Here is a 16,413-nt window from a genome sequence, read left to right on the forward strand (position 1 = left end):
TGCTCATTCATTCTACCTAAAGCAGGAAAATGTAAATTTTTATTCCAATCTAGCTATTACAACCTGTAGAATCAAATTTACAACCTCAAGTAATGGTATCTTCCATATGTTTCTTGCAAAACACTGGATTAGCATGGAAGATGGAAGGAAAATGATATATGTCATATGAATTTCAGAGATGAAGATGGTAGGATATACATATCCCATAATGTTCATGATTTAAAATGTAAGATAATGTATATTTACATACATATATATATATACATACAAATAGATATATATATATATATGTACGCTTGTATATACAGGTACATGTCATATATGTGGCTTGGGTGGTATTAACACAGGTGGCAGCATGTGCACCATGAGAGTGTCAAGTGAGTGGAAATGAAATGATAAGCTATGATAGCTAATAGCATAGAATGGGCGGTTTGTATTGGCATCTAATATTTAACACAAAATTAAAATGTACAAGGTGTATGTAGGGTAAAGTAGGGCATGATATAGGGAGGATAATGCTGTGAAACATGATATTGTAGAAAATGTGCTATTTGGGAATATGATAGGGCAGAGGGTTGCAACGTGAAACATGGCAATGCCTAAGTGAGAGATATGTTATGATCTGCACAACGCATATAATGGATGGTTGGTAAAAAAAAAAAGGGTGACACACTGATGATGGCGCAGTGGTGTCGTTATGCTAGCATTGGTATATGAATTATTTGTGCTCGTGACATACAAAAAGTGGATAAATATACAGGGTTTGATAAAAATATCACACAACACATAAAATCGCAAATAGGGAATAAACTAAGTAAATGATACATACCTGATCGTGACAACCTGATAATGTTTGACTCCTGTAACAGTCAGTAGAGACTTTGTCACACTTGTTGAACAAGCACAGAACGAGTCTGTATAAAAAAAAATACCTCAATATATCACAACTGCATAAATCTGAACAGGGGATGGAACTGATTGTAAGCATTATGCACATATTAACAACAATGAAACTCAGGATTTAAGATGGTAGGCTAACAGCCACTCACAGAACCTCATACAGCAGCAGCTCACACAGTTTGGCAACACAGATAGAGAGCGTTATTTTAACTTCCGTGTCGCCAGGGGACATTATCTGTATAAAATTTCAGCATACATAGCCCTGCAGTCATACCTTGCCAACATGTCTTAGGATCTTTGTTCAAGCAAGTAATTCTAGTCGGCCTGATTGCATCAGTAATTCAGGGTTCGGTACACCCGATGTGTCCACCATTCACCTCTAATGAGTAAACTAAAGGGGCAAGCATTTAATGCCTGAACCAAGCAGTGGCATCAACATCTGTAATCATAAAAGCAGAAAACACAAGGAATCGATAAAAAATGTAACTAGGCAATTTAGGATCACCGGACAAACATTCATAGACCTTCGGAAGGTCAATCTGCTATCAAAACTCAATCTACGGAAAGCTGAGTTTCTATAACGAGATTCAGGGCAACAGGCTCAGAACTCCATTCCTGCACCAATACATCGACCATTCTTTTAACATGATCTGGAGGTGTTGACAGGTGACCAAACCAATGAGGATGCAGGATGAGGGTCCCTCCTCAGAATTGGCACATAAACCTTCTTCCGTAGTCATACAAGAGATGCTTACACAACTATTTTGGTCAGAGATGGCAACATCAGAGTGCCACTTTCAACAAGCATTGATTTTATCTTCTGCAGCAAGCTTTTAAGATATACTTTAATACTTTGATTTGTCCAGCTCTTTTTGCCTGCAGCTTTATCTGAGAAAGGATACTCCAGCTTCCTCAAATGCCTCAACAAACTCATCCATCGATCCAAATAGAAGCGGCATATAAAAAAACGCAACGAAGCCCAAGGCTCAGAAATATTGTTTTGCATTGGTGTTCCTGTGTGCAGGCATATGGGCAACTCATACCCTGGTGCATATCACACCTTTTATGGAAATTCTTCATAATCCATGGTTACGAATTTCAGCCAAGACAGAGAAAACAAAGAAAATGGTAATCATAAAAGAATGATAGAACTAACCTGCGGTTCCTTTTTTTTTTGACATAGTATAGCATAATGATAAAAAAAAATGAATTGATTACCAACACTGAACAGTAACCCATCTGCAACTGCAACTAAAGCATGCTTTCTAAAAGACACAGAAGATTTCACTCATAAACCGAGATTAGATAGCTGCTAACAAAGACTGGAGCATGAAAAAGCCAAAATATCGTAACCATCACTGTAACACAGCTGCACTTATCATTTGGAAGCCATTGACTATTTAACTTGGGACCAATCTCAGTCTAGTCCAGCATATTTAAGTCATTGAACTGCAGGTGATGATGCGCACAAAGATATACATTAGCGAAATAGAAGAAAAACTAAATCATGAGGAGAATAACTTCCTCAGAAATGCCAAAAATCAACATACCGTCATCGAAGGTCTTCATCAAAGTAATACTTAACAGAATGTTTGAAATTAGTAAAAAAAATAAAAGCATATGAGGGACCAAGATAACTGTAAAAGGCTAAAAGAACATTGCTGGAAATTTGGTGACTATATTGTATATTTGATGCAGTGAATACAGAGTGATCAAAGATGATACAGTGAATGTCAATGATAATGCTATATGCAAGATGAAATGGGGAATCGAATGTAAAAAAGAAGGCGAGACGAACATGGAAAATCAGAAATGCCGATAGGTAATGAACAATTAAACAAAAGATCAAATATAAGCGGGTACTCAAAACCGGCGTAGATTAGATGGGTTCAGAAACGATTTGCAAAAAAAAAGAGAAAAGAAAAAAAAATAATGTTGGAATCTATATTCCATTACTCTTGCACAAGGTGGATTGGGTTTCGCTATATGCAATCCAATGTCACCCACGGTGCATTAATGGAGGCAAAACGAAAGAGAAAGTAAGAAATTACAGGGAATTTTAGAAAAAATGAGAGAAAGAGAAACACTCACCGTAACACTTGCAGGAATCCAGAGGCCGAAGAGGCGCCAGGAGATGAGTTTTGAAGATTGGTTGAATGATCTTTGATGGGCTCGGCTGATGGTGGAGGTCGTTCCCTTGGCGGATGATGGATGTCTGATATGAAGGAGAAATAGCCGACCCTGGCGGCCAGAAAGCTGATGAAGACTGAAATCCGCCCAAGTGTGAGAGGAAATGAATTGTTTTGAGTGGATCGTGAAGGCGAGTAAAGAGGATGCTGGGATGAAACGCGACCGTGAAGGAGAAGAAGGTGGTGAGGCAGAAGATGGGTCGTATGCAAGAGAGAGAAGGCTGTGGAGGGGTGAAAACGATGGGATCAAGGGGTTCCCTGTGTGATCTTTTTAAAGGGAGGGAAGGAGGTTCGAGAGGGAATCAGTTGAAGATCGAGGGTTGAGGAAGAGGCCATCCCCAATCGAAGGGTGGATTGTGCGAGATGGTGATCGGGCGGCAATGGAGGGGAGATACCAGAGTGAGGGAGGCGGCTCTCTTTCCCTTTTTCTCGAAAAAAACCCTAAAAGAGGATTTTGCATAGGACCCTCTCTGATTTTTGAGTTTTTACAAAAAGGGGCTCTCAGGGCTTTTTAGCAAAAAATTGATTTTTAAAGTTTAAACTAATTCATTTTTTTCTCAAAATTTTTCCATTTTTTTAATTTTTGGTGTTATTTTTCCATTTTTTTGTATTTTTAAGTAAAAAACCTAAGATTTGTGAGAAAATAAGGATTAAAACTAATTTTTTTGTGTTTTTGCAAAAATATTTACAAAAGGGAATTTTTCTGAGAACTAAAAGCTATTTTGAGAAAATTTCTTCAGAAATGGGTTTTGATCCGGATTTTGAGGAAATATGGATTTAAAGTACTGGATTCGGATCCGAAGTTGATTTTGAATATATCAATATGGATTTTAATTCAGAAAATCTGAAGAATGATCAAAATTTAGCTTTGGTTTTCTCAGAAAATGAAACCAGGGGCAAAAAGGTCATTTTTACTAATTTTTTAAAAATTTGGGGTGTTCACAATGAACCTCATAGAAAGCCTAAGAGATAGAGACATTGCACATGATGAGAAGAAGACTATACGTAACTCATTCAAATAGAAGATCTAGTGACTCGAGCAATTAAGTTTGAGGGATACTCTATATATGGTGCCCTAAGGTCATCTGTCTTGGGAGTCACTGACCCAAAGCTTGCTACACGGGTCACAAGACTGGATATTTGAAATAGTGCTCAAGAGATAAGAATGCTCAAGTGAGAGAGATTAAAAAAAGTTGAAAATTTGAAAATCAAAAGAAAGAAAAAGTATGAGCTTAATGAGAAAAAATTCATTGCTTAGGAATAATTGTGAATTACTGTGCAGAAAATATACAAGTGAAGATAAATGAGTGATAACATGATAATACTTGACTTTTTGAGAAAATTCATAGATAATTACAGTTTTAGAAAAGTGAAAGAAAAAGATTTTTATTGTGGTGGCATGAAAATTCTAAATTTGTTATGAGAATGTAGATTACATGCAGTATTTGTTTACAATGAGTTCTTAATTGCCTAATATTTCTGAAAAATCATTCATGCATGACATTGATGTTTGTGGGTAGCATCTCTGCAAACCCTCACGAGACCTTACTCGTCCACTGGGGTAACCCAGGGGTTTAAAGGGCTTGTTGCATGTGCTAAATGCAACTGTGATTCCTACAAAAGTGAGTTAGTTGTTTAATAAAAATTTTCATGTTATTTGGGTAGTCCGTATTCTCATTGCAAAAGTAGGGTATATTGCTAGGGACTAGCAATTATTCTAGCATGGAGGTATTTGATGATGCATAAATTATACATTTTCTTAATACATTTTCACTGCATAAATGCATCATCTATAGGTTTAGAATCCACACTGAGATGCATAATGATGTTATAGAGCTATGGTTCGAATTTCAGCAAAATTGGACTTAAAATGAAGAAATTATTGCATTTACAGTGTAGAGGGTCAAACCTCAAAGTAGAATCAGATACTTTGGATGCAAACTGCCCATCTGGGTCTTGGATCTGGACCAAAATGCATAGAGATCCACTACAACTTAGTCCAACACGTTTTTATCAAATCATTTTCTAAAAACCCCCTATCCAAAGAGGTGCCCAAGCATTATTTTGTTTTTAATCCCTTTTCTGGAAAATCCAAAAAATAACCGAGTCGTTTAAATAGAAAGTGACACCCCATTGTTGGGCTGTCTTTGCTTAGGTTTTCGTGCTCTAGGGGCACGAATCTTAGTTCATCCACCTTTCTTCCCCATCATCCCACGCCATTTCCATTAGAGCTTGAAGTTTTGCTTGAGATCTAAGCATTCTTTCTTGTCTTTCTTCCATATCTCTTCGTTTCTTTTACATCCCTGTTGGAGATTCACCATGTTTGCTGTATTTTGCAGGTGTAGCAGAGGTTGAAGACACTTTCTCTAGCGTGGAAGTGTGAGACACTCCAATAAGAGGGATCGGCTCTACCTCCATCCGATCTTCTAAGCCACCCTATCAAGAATCAGTTCCTTAACCGCCCTCGGTGGACTTCAAATGTGGTGCAGCTGAAAAAGTAGAGTTCCATGGTGTTATTCCAGCATCAACGAGGTCCCTCGTGGTGCGAAATCCTAGCAAAGTCCGCTCTTTCCTTCCCCACAGTCGTCGGATCTCCCTTGAGGTAAGATCTTCTCATCCATTGCTTTTAGATAAAACCCAAGTTGTGTGTGTGTTTGTGTGATGTGTGTTTTTCTGTTTTTCGTCAGCCTTAGTGTAGATATTTTGTGCATAAACCAGCACGTAGAAGTGTCTAGGTGTTTTCTTTTATTTAATCATGATTTTTAATCCAACGTTGGCATTTTGGGTGTATGCGTGTGTAACTGAAATTTCTGTTTGGGTGTTGCCTGCGTTTTTCTTTTATTTCTTCAGACGTAGTTAGATCTAGGTATGTTCCTTCCAGCACTAGATTATTAGAGGATTTAATAGCTGATTTCATTTTTGATTTCTTGGTCGTATGATTGATTTTTGTGAATAGCGAGTTATGTAGTTTGGATTAATTGATTAGGTTAATTGGCTGTAGTGTTTTCTGTTAGATCTTTAGTGTAGATAGATCAGTTTAATGTGTGTGAATTGCTGTGTAGATTAGATATTGGTAATCTTATATTAGTTTTTGTTTATTGCTGAAATTCCCTTTTGGTTTTAGGTTAGTCGAATTTTGTGAAATGTTTATAAGACGTTTTTTGTTTAGGTTTCAATTACAGCATGTTCGTTTGTTTACTTTGTGTGTTTCTTAGTTTAAAATAGTTAGTCATAATCATGTGTTAGCTTAGATTAATTTAGATTCATAATTCTCGTTGTGGTGTTAGTTTAAATTGGATATTTCGTTGTGCGTGTGAGAGTGGTCATCTTCTCTAAAGGGAGGGCGGCCATTAGAGGACCAGCAAGGTTTTAGATTTCATTTGGTAAGTCATTAGGTTTTAGGAAAATTATAATTAGAATGGCTAGATTCAATGTAGGGTGTGTCTTGTAAAAACGTTTTGTGTATTTTGGTTTTGGTAATTTTTGCATTGTGTGTTATTTTTCTAAAATCGATTTCCATAGTTTAGGTAAGTTTTGAATTGTGTGATAGTTGTATTAATTTGAATTTAGTAGGTTTCTTTTGAATGTTTTAAGTAAGGATTATAGTGTTTAGGTTCAGTGTATTTAGTTTTAGGCAATTTAGAATTAATCTAGTAATTTTGATTTGTGTGTAGCAATTAAAATAGATAGATTTGTATTTTCGGTTTTACTTCTTATTCATGTCCTTTGACTGATTTATATATATATTAAGGTAGTTAGATTAATGTTTTATTAGCTTAGTTAGTTAATTAGTTTCTATTTAGTTAAGGGCAATGTGGTCAATGTAGTGAGAAAACGATTTTTGGCAAAGATTAGCTCTCCAAATTCGTGGAGACTATTGAAGGAAAGTCTTGACTTTGGGTAATCCAGCAAAATAGAAATCTTTTATCTCTTTTACATGTTTGGCAAGAAATTTGAGTTTTGAATCACTTTATAAAATCGTGTACAAGGTTTTTTGGGAAGGAGTTTCAACTTGGTGTTATGATTTAAAAGGAAAAAATGCAAAAACGTGTGGGTCCATGAGCTGGACGGTTTTTGAAGAATAAGCTTTCCAAATGTGCTATTAAGGCAAGAATGGAAGATGTATTCATTGCCAAATTTGTGGATTCTCATATTTATAGCCCTGTTTGCTAATTTCCTATTTTGACATAGTGTAGATAGAACATGATTAATTTAGTTAGGATTAGTCTTAGATTAGGTTTTACAAAATCGTGTGGTAGGTTTTAGGAAAGTCTATTTAATGTATTATTTCTTCATTAATATTAGTTGATATTCCATTCAATTGTTTAATTTAGCTAGATTATGTTTTAGGTTTAATTCTTTCAATTATCGATTTTATTTTAGAGTATTAATTTTTTAGGTTTTTATTGTAATTAATGTTGACCTTAGTTAGCCTACTTAGTATCCTTAGGGTGGCGTGGAATCAAAGTCAATGATATATCCTAAACCGCCACCCTAGCCATCTTAACTAACCCTAGGTATCTAACCTTAGTTAGTGATTAACCATAGGTAGTTGACCATACCTCTAACTCACCATAGTAGATAATTAAATCCTAGTTACATTAGTTAGTAATTAACCCTAGTTAAGTCTAACCCTAATTATATTATTATTAGGTTAATGTTTGTTTTAATTAGGTTTTAGAATTAACAATAGATTAGTTAGTTAGTTAGTAGTGATGTTAGCTAGAATACATTAGGATTAAATAGATTCCAGTATATAGGTTTTAATTAGAATAATAACTTAGTTGGTTAGATTAGACTTAACGGGTTGTTTCGATTAGAACTAACATTAGTTGGTTAGCCTTTTATTAGTTTTGCTAATTAGTTTAATTGTTTCCCTTTTCTGTATTTTAGCAGTAGATTAAATTAGTTTAGGACTGTTTTTCAGTGTTAGTTAATGTTTTAATGTCATTGGTGGATTCACATAAATGAATAGTGCACTGAATGAAGAAACCAATTTTTATCATGTCTTGCACTCGTCATTTTATGTGGATATTTTTTGAGTTTTCTCTAAATTCTTATTCTATTCTCTCCATCTATGTGTTTTCTGTCTGCACACCAAAATTCAGCTCATTTCAAGTTGATTTGGTCTGGCTTTTAAGCATTTTTCAAAAATAGCTTTTTCGAGATTTTCAATTTCGGGTCCTGCGATTCTCAGAATTATCCTGATTTTGAAACGCTTATATGTGGAGTTTCAGAACGTATTTTTTAAATTCGTAAAGTCTTTCAGATTCTTGGATCTGTCAGGATTGAAACAGAAGTGATTTCGTGAAATTTGGAATTCGTTTGACTCTTCAAATCATCTGTTTGCAAAAAGCTGTCAGAATCCACTTTTGCACTATTTCGGGATAAAATAGTCATTTAATTATTTGTTTGATTTAATATAGTTTTAGTGTTTTCTAGTATTGTAGTTAGTGAATTAACTGTAGTTAGATTAATTAGGATTGAGTTGTTTAGTTAGTTTAGTTAGATAATGTATTTTTAGTTTTCTGTGTTTGTTTATTGTATTTTATTTTCAGACTTAGTTTAGAAATAATTGTAGCTGTAATTTAGTTTTAATTTTTAATTGTTACTAACTGTTTATGTTTATTTTTGTAGGTTGATAAGTTAGAAACCAAGAATTAAAGGTGTATTTCAAATATGAAGTGCAACTGCACATGTGGTTAAAAGATAGATTTGCCCCTGGAGATTTGGAGAAGACTTAGATGCCTGCTTTAGTTCATTTTCATGTTTTTAGATTGTTATTGAATTAGAAATGTGATATTAACATAGTTGTAAACTCTGTTATATTAATAAAATGTTATTTTAGAATTAATTCAAAATATATCCTGTTCCCTGTGGATTCGACCCGTACTCGCCACTTCTGTGGAAAGTCGGTTTTTATTATCTTTGGTTGACGATTTTCCCATTGTTTTTATTGAAAAATTATGTTTTAAAAATTACCATTCCAAAAAGTACAACCAAACACCATAACGAAGAGCACTACCCAGACTCATTCACCGATGCCTAAGCATTCACTCACCTAGCCCTGAGTCACCATACTCGGTTGGAATCACCTAATATGATCCCTAGAGGAATTAACCCTAACCCACACACACCCTTGTGCATCCAACCGCTATGTATGGGAACTCTTGCAAGCCTAAAGGTCCTTAACCAAATCTCCAAAAGCTACATCCGCTGATCCGCTATCGCTGCTTAACCAAACAATGCTCCACGTCTATGCCGCCATACAACGATGCACTAACAATGATACAGATGCCTATCGCGTGCCATGCTACCACTACACATCACTGATCAAGTCAACACATACCATGCATTCCTACACTTTATGCATTTTTCACTCAGTAGAGTTCTACACTACATATGCCACATTCTAAAAGCTCAGTTCGGGATAATTAGAATGTTTAAAATAAAAACATGTGAACACAAATACATATAGTTTATAATTTTATAATAAAAATTATTTGTCAAAAAAATATTTTTCTTAATCTAGACATATTCTAATAAAAATCACTAGGTCTAAGACAAAGAATTGTAGGATCTTTTACATACGATCTAAATCAAGAAAAAATACATATGAGCCTTCCTTTTGTCCCTTGATAATGTTTGAGCCTTTATTGTTGACCTTTGATCACGTCCTTTCAACACTACAAGAAATCTATGGATTAGCGATGACCTCAAACCGTCGCTAAACAGTTTAGCGATGGATTAGCGACGGATAACTTCCATCATAAAATTCTAGTCGCTAATTAGCAATGAAAACTATCTGTCACAAGTTTCGGCGCTAATTTGCAACGAATTAGCGAATGCCATGATTCGTTGCAAGGCCATCATTAATATGTGAAGATTTGGTTTGGCAACAGATTTTAATCCATCGCTAATTTTGTCGCTATTGTAGCGACGGATTAAAATTCATCGCAAAAACATTAGCCGATTCACTTTTGTGATGGATAAATATTCATCCCTAATTCGTCGCTAAATTAGACGCTGATACTAAATAGCGCCAGATAATATCCATCGCTGATTCATCGCAAACAAAAAAAAATAAAAAAAAAAAAGATATTTAAAACACAAATATCAAGAAAAAATTCTTGTGATACAATTTATATTTCCTGTACAAGTTATGTTTCCTGTGTATAAAAAATAAAGTACACATAAAAAATACATATAAAAATCAACTAAAACAATTTATCTATCCACTATAATCCTCGCCAAGTTCTAATTATTTACAAGTGAACATTTACAAAAATTTTATTTTGAAACAACAAAAAGGTACAACAAATTCAACACATGAATCTAATCATCGCCAAGATTATGTGTGTCATCTTCTTCATTGTCTCAATCTGCCCTTTTAGCTCCTCTACGTTGATTATCTCCAACATCCTACAAGAGAAAAGAAAGGTTAGTATTGATAAACAAAATATAATGAAATAAATTATATGCAATGCACCTAAGTTAAGGCAATCAAAGTAACATGAGTGAATTGCACATAATCTAGCTAACAATAAAGTGAAGGACATTAACAAAATTCAGATGTGTTCTAAGGCTGACATAAAAAAATCATAATGATTCAATCGTGCAAATATGTGTTCTAATCATGCATATACTATCTTGAAATCTAACGACATGAAACAAATCATATGAAACTTTCATACCTGAGAGGCACCCACAGACGAAGTTTCTCTATCCCAAAAAAAGTTGCACAACTCATTATGGACAATGTCAGAAATTGTTTCATGTAAATAGTCACACATTATGTCCTTAACAAGCTGACAGACACCATCCTAAGAATTAGGCGAGTCAGTCGGATGCTTGGAGTTGATGCTGATGGGAGAAGTCTGAGAGTCGTGACTGGAGGAGGCAACGACTGGTGAGGTGTTCATATTACTCTCAAACCCGAACACACAACCCTTTTTGGGTTCACCTGTTGCAGTCACCCATGCTGCAGGATCAAAAGGCGGATGCTGAGTGGAGTCATCGTCATATCGCTCTACCATTTGTTGCTCGTATGACTTCTACAAAGTAATGATTATAATGTGGATTAAGAATTAAGAATTATAATGTTTATGATAACTTGTATATAACAATATTTATTAATACAATAAATACATACCATTGTCGTTCTCGCCTTCTCTGATATGAACTCTCCTGTGGTCTTACATTTAAATGTTTCAACAAACACATCCTTGTATGGCAGAATGCCTTATTTTTCTATTTCCTGCGAAGTTAAATGATAAAAAAATTATTTAACAGGTATGCAACAATACTTATAAAATTGACAATATATATTGATGAGTTACCATTTTCTTCAGATGGCTCCCAAAAGTCCTAGATCCACCTGTGTGTAGATGGGCATTGGGCATCTTCGCTCGGTTTTGTGCAACCTTCACTGAGCGGTTTTGAAATTCATGCCCCGCCCACTTGTTGCACATTGCATCCCAAACATCTGACCTGATAGTAGGAGAGTCATGGTCCTTCCACTGCAGTGGATCATCTATCCCACCATATGCTTTTCTTGTTGTAGTCTTCATATTGTGCAACATGTCTGCAAATCGACTCGCAGCCACCTTCTGCCACACCTTCTTTGCGTCCTGCTCCTCCGTCGTAGTGGCGAAGCGATTCGAAGCCTACAAATAATTTCAGAAAGTTAGTAGACATGACTATAATAAAAAATTAAATATAAAATGATGATGCGTTAATTACTCATAATATATTTTATTGTATAAACGCATCATTCTCACTTAAATGCATTTAGGTGTCATTGAGCTATGGCTCAAATTTTGTTCGGATCAGATTTAAAACGAGAGAGATATCACATTTTTAGTAAAACGGGTCAGAGCTCGGGGCAAACTGGGACATATCGGATCCAGAAGGGCCATTTGGGCCTCAAATTTGAGCCAAAACATACCCAATCCAACCCATATTAGCCCATTCATGATTTTGCAAAATAATTGCTAAAACCCCCCTTAAAAAGGGTGCCCAACAATACTTTTTATTTTAATCTTTCATTTGGAAATAGCAAAAACATTGGTTTTTGCTATAAAACATAACCTAAGTCATTTTTGCCTAGGGATTTGTGCCCTCAAACCTAAGTCTCACTTCAAGCATCATCTTCCTCCTTCACAAGTCACCCCACCTTCTTCCTCCTTTGGGTTTGCTTGGATTTTCCAAGCAACTCTATTGAAACGCCCCTCTTTCTTCCATTTCTCTTCTTTCAGACCTTCCATGCTTCTCCCCTTGCTATGACTAATATCCCATGCTGTGTTTTTGCAGGTTTAGGCAGCCAATGAAGTGCGCCAGCCATGGTTGGGGTGTCGTCTGCCCCTCCATGGCTAGCTGATTCTACCCCTTTGGCTCTCTACACCACCCACATAGTCGGTTCTTCATGCCACCTTTGGAGCCTTCATCCTGCGTCTTCCGGCCAACTGTAGCAAAGTGAGTATTGCACAACACCACCGAAGGCAGCTGAGCGCAATTCCCATGGCAGATTCCGCTCTACCTCATCCCCACATTCGTCGAACATCCCCAATGCTAGGTTGATAAGTTAGAAACATATCAACATGTGTATTTAAACTGCGAGTGCAGATGCATGTATGGCTAAAAGACAAATTTACCCCTGGAAATTTGGAGAAGACTTAGCAATCCATTTGAATTAATTTTCATTTTTAGATTGTAATTCAATTAGAATTGTAATATTAACGTAGTTGCAAACATTTGTGATATTAATAAATTGAAGTTTTAGATTTAATTTGAATGTATCCCGTTCCCTGAGGATTTGACCCATACTTACCACATTCATAGAAAGTCGGCTTTTATTATTACTTGATTGGTGATTTTCCAAAACGCTTTCAACGATAAAATAAGGTTTTAAAAATAACGCTTACAAAAATACCATCATGAAACACATTAACTATGGGAAACAATTGTATACCATGAATAAGGATCACAATCTGTCCAACACCACTTTCGGGTACTCTTTTCATTGAGCGACCGATCCTGGTAGATGTTGAACTAGTAAATGCCTAATCTCTCGTATTACCTCTTGTGGTTCGAACCTCATATTACACATGAATTTGTACACATTAACTATCAATATACAATATTTATAAGATAAGTATAGGATAAGAGAAAATGAAATACTTACGATCAATTATCGATATACACTATTTGAATGAGTCGTTGTGTGTCAGACTGAGAAGACTCTGCATCTAGTGTTGTCTTGTGACTTGTATGAACAATTGGTGTAGGTGGGTCATGTGCAGGCAAAGCATCATTTATAAAAAAATGAGTTAGAAATTCATACAATACGCATTTAAACTAATCAAGTATATAATTAGTTAAATGATATATCTATTGAAGTAGTCCGTGAAGATGAAGGCTGAGATTGACTACCACTGGGTGCTCGACCACTGTAACGTTCATGAACCATATTCTAACAAATAAAAAATGTCATGCAATACATTCAAACATTGCAATACCTTCAAATCATTGTAATACATTTTAATATATTCAAATCATTCACATCAAATATTGCAATACATTAAAACATAAGATATGACATCACTTGTTAATCATGGATAACTTATCCTTAACTTGCAATACAATTTGCTCAGTTACACAACTCTATATCATCATGGATACATAATCAAATCGGAAATAACTTCATGTAAGACATTCAAACATTGAAATACATTCAAATCATTCAAGTCATTGCAATATATTTCAATACATTCAAATCATAACTCTATACATATCGAAGATACATAATCAAATAAAAAATAACTTCATACAATATATTCAAACATTGCAATACCTTCAAATCATTCAAGTCATTACAATACATTCAAATCATTCACATTAAATATTGCAATACATTAATAAATAAGATATGACATCACTTGCTAATGATGGATAACTTATGCTTAACTTGCAATACAATTTGATCAGTTATGCAACTTTATATTATCATGGATACATAATCGAATAAAAAATAATTTCATGCAAGACATTCAAACATTGCAATACATTCAAACATTATAATATATTCAAATCATTCAAGTCATTGCAATACATTTCAATACATTCAAATCATAACTCTATACCTATTGAAGATACATAATCAAATCGAAATTAACTTCATGCAATACATTCAAATCATTCAAGTCATTGCAATACATTTTAATACATTCAAATCATAATTCTATACCCATCAAAGATACAAAATCAAATCGAAATTAACTTCGTGCAATACATTCAAACATTGCAATACATTCAAATCATTCAAGTCATTGCAATACATTTCAATACATTCAAATCATTCACATCAAATAGAGGTATGTATTACAAGATGTATTTCACTAGCTCGAGAATTCTTCTTCATCACTTGTTTGACTTTCATATTCTTTTTCTTCCTCCTCCTCATCTTCGTCATCTTCTTCTTCTTCTTCATTGGATGCCCATCCACTTGGTATATCATTTAAATCACATTCTTCCATGCATGTGCCATCGACCAATAGAGATCTGACATGCATACCATGTTCGACATTGTGACTATAAGAGAAGTCATACATATCATCTAATTGATAGTAATCACTCTCTTTAGTTAACTTGTCTTCCCGTAACTGATCATACTCAGGGTATAGTTTAGACTTCACCTTGCAAACTACCCACCATTCATTTCTATCTGACTTCCTTGTACTCAGATATGAAGTATAGTAAACTTGTTGAGCTTGCGAGACTAATATGAATGATTTATATGTTCCAACCCTTGATTTATGATTCACCTCTATAATGTCTGAGGCTTTGTCGACTCTTGTTGTAGTGGGATCAAACCAATGACACTTGAATAAAGTTACCCTATTATTTATGCCTAAGTAAGTCAACTCCATTATTTCTTTTATAACACCGTAGTAGTCATGTTCATTTTCATCGTAGCTGCTACCATTGGCACACACTCCACTATTCATCGTTGACTTATTTACACCGTAGTCTTTTGTATGGAATCGATAACCATTTATGATGTACTCGTTGTAACATTGCACAACTTTGGTCGGACCATTTTGTAAATCACATATTCTTTGATCTTTAACATCACCATGGCAGACCTACAAGCATAAACAATGATTGTGATTACAACCAATTAAGTAACTTATTGTTGTTTAGACGGAAAGAATGTATGTCATCGTCATTACCAACTCTTTCAACCATACCACAAACTTATTTTCGTGTTCTTTCTGTACTTCTGCATCAGTGAAATATGAAAGTTCTCTTTGCAACTCTAGATCAAATCGTCTGCACTTAACAAATACTTATATTACCGAACCATGTACGCACGTATAGAACTTAGTGTTACATATTAAGTATATTTACTCGATGTATGGGTCGATCACTGATCAATTAAAAAGGATATAGATTTGTGTTGCATCTTGCTTTTGATCTTCCAATAGTCTTGACAGACAACTGCCAAAGGCATGCTCAAGTGGTTGAAATATCGATAGTTTGTCAGCTATAGTAAATTGTTCTCCATCACCGTTACAAGGTGGACATGTGTAATGTGTTGGAATGTGAGGTTCAAAGTACATAGATGAGAAATTTGAAATCTCTTCTAAAATGTACGCCTCACAAATAGAGCCCTCTACTCTTGCTTTATTCTGAACCTTTTTTTTGAGGTCAAGCATGCATCTGTCAACAATATACATCTCGGATTACAATAAATTTCTCAATAGCATTGAAGAGAAAAATATAAAAAAATATATACCTTTCAAATGGGTACATCTACCGATATTGCACAAGACCACCAACCCTTAGTTCATATGGCAAATGTATGATCACATGTTCCATAACATCGAAAAATGCTGGCAGAAATATCTTCTCTAGCTGATAAATAGTAGTGACGACAGAAACCTCAAGATTCTTTACCTCATATAATATGACTTCCGATGCGCATATTGTTCTAAAAAATCTACTCAACTTGGACAATACCCCCCATATAGGTTTATCTAACATATCATGAAATGCTAGAGGTGTCAACAGTTGCACAATGACATGACAATCATGACTCTTCAACTCATATAATTGTCTCTCATCTATCTTCACAGCCCGAGCAATGTTAGAGACGTATCCATCTGAAAATCTCAACTGTTTCAACCATTGACATACCTGCTTTACTTGATCTAGTCCAAGCACGTACCTTGCCTTTGGTTTTAGTACTTTTCCATTATACTCTTTGAGTTCTAATTCTGGTCTTTTACATATTACTTTTAAATCCATACGGGCCTTCTGATTA

This window comes from Nuphar pumila, chromosome 1 (assembly GCF_984573655.1).
Source record: "Nuphar pumila chromosome 1, dmNupPumi1.hap1.1, whole genome shotgun sequence".
Classification (NCBI taxonomy): domain Eukaryota; kingdom Viridiplantae; phylum Streptophyta; class Magnoliopsida; order Nymphaeales; family Nymphaeaceae; genus Nuphar; species Nuphar pumila.